The following is a 6,000-nucleotide window of genomic DNA, read 5'->3' on the forward strand; positions in this document are numbered from 1 at the left end:
TAAAATTCCCTGAGGGGGACGAAAACCTGGAAATTGCGGCAGATGCGTCAGACTATGCGGTGGGTGCGGTTCTTATGCAAAATAACCATCCGCTGGCATTTTTAGTAAAACATTGAATCAGACACAAAGGAATTATACAGCTACAGAAAGAGAAACATTACCCGTATTAATGGCTGTACACAAATTTCGAGTTTATTTCGGCAAATCGCCAGTAACAGTTTTTTCGGATCATGCGGCTGTTGGTAGACTTTACTCGGGAAAAAACCTAACGCCCAGGTTAATAAGATGGGCTTTAAAACTCCAAGAATATAATATCACAATAAAATATAAACCGGGTAAGGAAAACAATGTAGCTGACGCACTTTCTCGTATAAAACTGGACGACGAAGGAAATGAACTTAAATGCGCTGTGTTGACTTCAAAAATTTTAGATTCTAGAGATACGGTTATTACTGAACTGAAAGCTGATCCTGAATTTGGAAATATCTATGCTTATTTGAAAGACCCCGAAAGCTTTGAGCACACAGATATCGATGCGATAAGAAATATAGCAAAAAACTATGAAATAATAGATAATTTATTATTCTATACGAAAACAACAAACGAAAATCTTGAGTATAAGCCAGTCATCCCAGCCTCGCTTCGATTAAGCATTTTGAGGGAGTTGCACGAAAAAAAAACAGCGGGCCACCTCGGGGTCAGAAAGACTATAAAAAGAGTACGCGAGGCGGTATATTTCCCGCAATTATACAAAATAGTAACGGCGTATGTCAGGTCCTGCAATCAATGTCAGTTAATAAATGATATTAATTACAGCCCGGCCGGGTACTTAAATAGCATTCGCGCTACATTTCCGAATGAAATTTTAGGAATAGATCTCCTTGGTCCCTTCCCCCAGAGCGAGTTAAATAAAAATCGTTTTCTTTTAGTAATAGTAGATCATTTTTCAAAATGGATAGAAATTGTTCCTCTTAAACGCGCGTCAGCCAAAACAGTCGCAGATGCATTCTTACACAGATACATTTTAAAATACGGTGCACCGATAAAAGTCATTAGCGATAACGGAAAACAATTCATTAGTCAAGTATTTGAAAACATATGCAATGGACTTGGCATACGCCATATCAAAATGGTTCCGTATAGACCACAGGCTAACATAGCAGAAAGAGTTAATAAAAACATAGTAAAAATAATTCGCAGTTACGTGAGCACACATCACAAGCGCTGGGATGGCTACATAAATGAATTAGCTTATGCTTTAAGAACGGCACATCATGATACTACGGGAAAAACTCCAGCAGAATTATTTTTAGGCAGAAAGTTAATTACGCCTTTAGATAAATTATTCTTTGTGCAACAAAGAGAGCAGGAGTTTAAACAACAAGATGTGCAAAAGTTGATTGATCAGGCGCTTAAAACTTCGGATACGGCAAGAAATAGACAAAAGTTATATTATGATAGAAAACGCCGTGAAGCAGATTTTAAAGTTGGGGATAAAGTATTGAAGCGGAAATTTTCTTTATCAAGTGCCCCAGACAATTTTATGGGAAAGCTAGCTCCAAAGTTTGAAGGCCCCTATGTAATTCAGGAAATCAAAGGGGTAGTATTATATCTTAAGAACGACAGAGGGGAAATCTGTAAAGCAAGTCCCGACCAGGTGAAAAAATACTATAATCCAAATGATTTTGAAATCCTTAAAAGTTTCTTGCAGGACTCAAGTCTAAACGAAATAGAAGGGCCAGAGACTGCAACAACTATTCCACCACCCAAGAAACGGAGAACTGAAGAGAGACCTAGCACTTCTACAACCCGGACGTCGGTATCAAAAAGAAAAAATGATTTTCAAACTCCGGCGTTTAAGAAAAACAAAAATACAGATGAACCGGGTAAAGAAACCGTGGTAAAGACGAAAACACCACCTACAAAGGATGGCAGGAGAAATTACACAATCAAGAACGCGCACACGGCCACAGAGTCAGGTGCCAGCAAGGCCGCCGTTCCGGAAACTGAAACGCCAGCAGGAGGCACAAAAATACGAGGAACAGAAGAAATTCAAGAAGGACTCCAGACCGGAGGACGTCAAGACCAGCCGTCCCAGGCAGAAACGCAAAAGCCAACAACCAGACGATTACTCCGTCAAGAGGCCAGCATGTAGAGGACGCAAAAGAAAGAGCAACGTGGACGACACTCGGAGATTAATAAGGAGAAGATTGACATCCATGAAACCTCTAACTTGGGATCAATTTTGCCAAAAACGGATGACGGAGTTTCAAGCATCGAAAACTCAAAGATAAGTTAAAACCTTCTATAATTTTTTTTTCTCTTTTGTTCCGAAATGTTATGCATAAGTACGAAGTTCTATGTTTTGACGAAAGTCAATATGTCTCGGTTGAGACTTAGTTTTGTTTTACTTTATTTAGCTAAGGCAAAAGTATTATTTTCTTTAAGTGTAAAAGCTAAAAACAAGCATTTTCTGTTGGTCGAAAGACTAATTCTGTTATGTTAAAGCCAAAATTTGCCGAAGATAAAAATAACTTCGTATTCTTGTATTAATAAGAATTTTAGTTTCAGTGCCGCCAGCTTGGCGAAGAATGAGTAAAGTAAAAATTTATTTTCTCTTATTCATTTTATGATAAATTGTAAAAAGCATATGTATAAAATTTTGTAAATGTATGTAAATACTTGAAGGTTATGTAAAAGTAGAATTTAGTCTAGAAGCATAAAATTGTAGATGCTAAAAGTGAATGCTTAAAAGCAATGAAGTCAAAATTTAAGTATTAAACTGTAAAGTCATGCTTTAGAACGGAAGCTTGCATGTTTAAACATGAATGAGGGGGAAGTTAGAATGAATGTGTTTTGTAGGGTTCTCCACCTACATTTGAATTTTTAAGAATATTAAAGTAGCTCATTGAGTTGTAGAATGTCGAGTAAGGTGTGTCTATTTGGTTGTTGAATTCTACCAAATCATGGTGGTTACGGGAAGTGTTGTAAGACTAAAACACGAATATTCCCGTTTGACACCACACACGGTGGAGAGCCAGGGTAAAGTTAAATTAATGCTTGAAAAATTGAATGAATGTGAAGTAAGCAATAACTAAGAAAAAAGAATCGTTAAAAACAAAAATTTATTGTGTCAAGAAAGTGTAAATTATAATGTATGTAGAAAGATACTGATACTTATTCCTTCCAGATGCTGGAAGGAAAGACCAAGATTGATTGATGAAGTCCAGGAAAAGTTGCTGTAAGAAGAAAGCTTTGTAACGAGTAACAGAATTTTAATATATAATTGTTACATAAGATTTTTTTTGTGTAAACGAGGTTCTCGCCAGTTAGTTCAGAATTTAGATAAACTTACAACAGGTCGTTTGTAGGACCTGCTTCCAAGTTTTCCAAATTCTGGCAGCGGCAAATGTAGGGTTTATATTTATTTTAACTAACATTTATTTTAAGTTTAAACTATCTTTCCTGTCAAGCCTTACTTTCCCCTGGAACTGCCAATGCCAGAATATGTAAATTTTGAGTAGAACGCGCAAGGATTCAAATTATCAGCGGAAGTATTCTGATTTAAATAGAAGGAAACAAGTTCGGTGAGAGAGATTCTCTTACTTAGCGAGCGCGGAGGTAGTTAGCGAGAATTGAAGAACCCCGCGTTGCGGCCTATGTGCTTGGCGGGAAGTAGTGGTCATCGTTCCAGTGAGCTTCAAGTCTGCTGAATTAGCAGCGGTATTGTAAAACGCGGTGAGTGAGTTATTTGAGAGAGCCTCGTAGTTAGAATCTTGTCTTTATTTTCTTTTCAGGTTATTATTTTTATTTGACTGCCAAGTTGGCACCGTCTGTAAGCGTCAAGAGAACGCAATTGTAATTTATTACGCTGAATAAAAAGGGACTTAAACCCTTCACAAGCTTCTATCTTTTATACAAGTTTTCACAGTCACCTCTTGGTTGCGTGCAAGTTGGAGGCGCGCAACGTTATACAGTACATGATTTAAAATCATCATTATAAACTTTTAATATGGAAAAGGAATTTTTAATAAATAAAATCATTCAAAAATCTAGATAGTAATATGGTTTATCTGAAAGGAGTTCATTTATGTGCCGGCTTTTCACTTTAGACAATCTTTTATCATTGCACTCTACTTCATGACACAGTTTTCTTTCCGCAAATCTCTCCAGCGACGAGGGGAAGGCATTGAGGGTCTTAATGTAGCAAAGAATATTTTATTTTTATCTAAAAAAAGTATTTATAATAACGATGAATAGGAAGCTGAGAATTAAAGTTAAGATTTTAGTAGGAAAAAAAGAAAAATGCAGAACTTGTAAAAACTGAATGGTATAGGAAAATTTTTAATTTAATATTCTATCATATAAATTCGTTGTGATCAACGTTCAAAGTTACCATGTAAAGAAACATTTTTGAAATTCAAATTCATCTCAGATAGATTTAGTAATAATTCAAGTCAATGTCGTTGGAAAATATTGATGTTAGCGTCATTCAGAAAAGATTATTGATTAGAATATAAATTGAAGTAATTAAAAGATAAAATAAGTAAAATTAGTTGTTTATTAAACTATAGGCTAACGTAATGCATTTTATTTAGAACATAAATTGTGTACGTTTTTATTTGTATAATGCGATGAGTAGAAAATTTTGATGACCGTATCTTTTCTCTGGGCCTAATTATTAGTTCTATTCTTCTTCTTGCTATGTAATACAAATGAGTAATGGTACAAAGTTATGGTGGAATCAAAACGTAATTTTCTATAAATTTTTGCGTGAGGAATGACTACAATTTTTATGCAGATTTTGTGAAATATTTTAGCAAAACACGGAGAAATAAAAGTAAGTAATTTTCCAAATAAAAAACTAAAAACGCAAAGCAATATCAATTTCAAACACATATTCATAAAGTACGTACGCTGTATAAAATCTGCTTAGTTACGCAGCCAACACGGCGATAACCACTAAAATCTGGTATACATTCAATTAAATCTTTCTTGCCATAACGGGAGCCTGCTGGACAAAAGGACATGGGCACGTCAATACGCCCCGCTGAACGACGGTCATTTGAGTGGGGGGAAAGCAACTAAAGACAGCGAAACGTCTGCCGCTTTTAGCTTTAATCTGGATACAGAATGGGCAGAAGAAATAGTAGAATCTGGTTTCTTTTCAAGACTTGAGATGAAGAGATTTTAGTTGAGGGTCTCGGCCACTAAGAAGGTTAAATTCACAGATAGATGTTGCTTTTACTATGTTCGAACTTTATTTATTTCCAAAAACTGACTCCTCGACCAATCTTAACCCGTAACAGGGGAGGTGAAAAAGTTGAACATAACAGGGCACGTGCGGTCTCAGAGACCACGAATTAAAATAAATTTTTAAAAATCGTCTAATTAAAATATAATCATGATATTTCACTTAGATGTTCTTTGAACATTTTACTCTGAAAAGAAAATATGTTTTTACACTTTAAAGTGAAATTAAATTTTTCCCAGAAAATTTCCCCATAGCCTCAAATTTTTCGATGAAAATCATATGCTGCACTAAATTCTATAAAACTAAAAATAAGAATGCATCTATTTTGAATTAACTATTTTATCTATATTAGTTAATATTCAAAGTAAATTTTAACCGCAGAAAATTGTATGTAGCACAATACAGAAAAATTTTGACAGTACCTAAAATATCAGAATCTCACTGATTTTCTGATAGTAAACAATTTAGTTTTCGTCTTCTTTAGCATATTCATTGCATAACTTTTGCGTGCATTCCAAACATACATGGTCTTGGTAAGATAAACATAAATATGCTGTCTTTCTTTTCTTGCTTGGGGGGCACAGACGACATGTTTTCCTTGATTTTAATTTTGCTTCTTTTGTGCACTGCTCCACATCCTTAGACTCAGCTTCTTTTCCTAAAATCCGCTTTATCGTCAGGCGCAATTCTCGATTTATTCTTGGATTTTTCCCTCTTGTGTGTAGTAGTGGTTGGACTAATTCTCT

Source organism: Stegodyphus dumicola, chromosome 8 (genome assembly GCF_044657685.1).
Source record: "Stegodyphus dumicola isolate Sdum_Otavi_A_Nest chromosome 8, ASM4465768v1".
Taxonomy (NCBI): Eukaryota; Metazoa; Arthropoda; class Arachnida; order Araneae; family Eresidae; genus Stegodyphus; species Stegodyphus dumicola.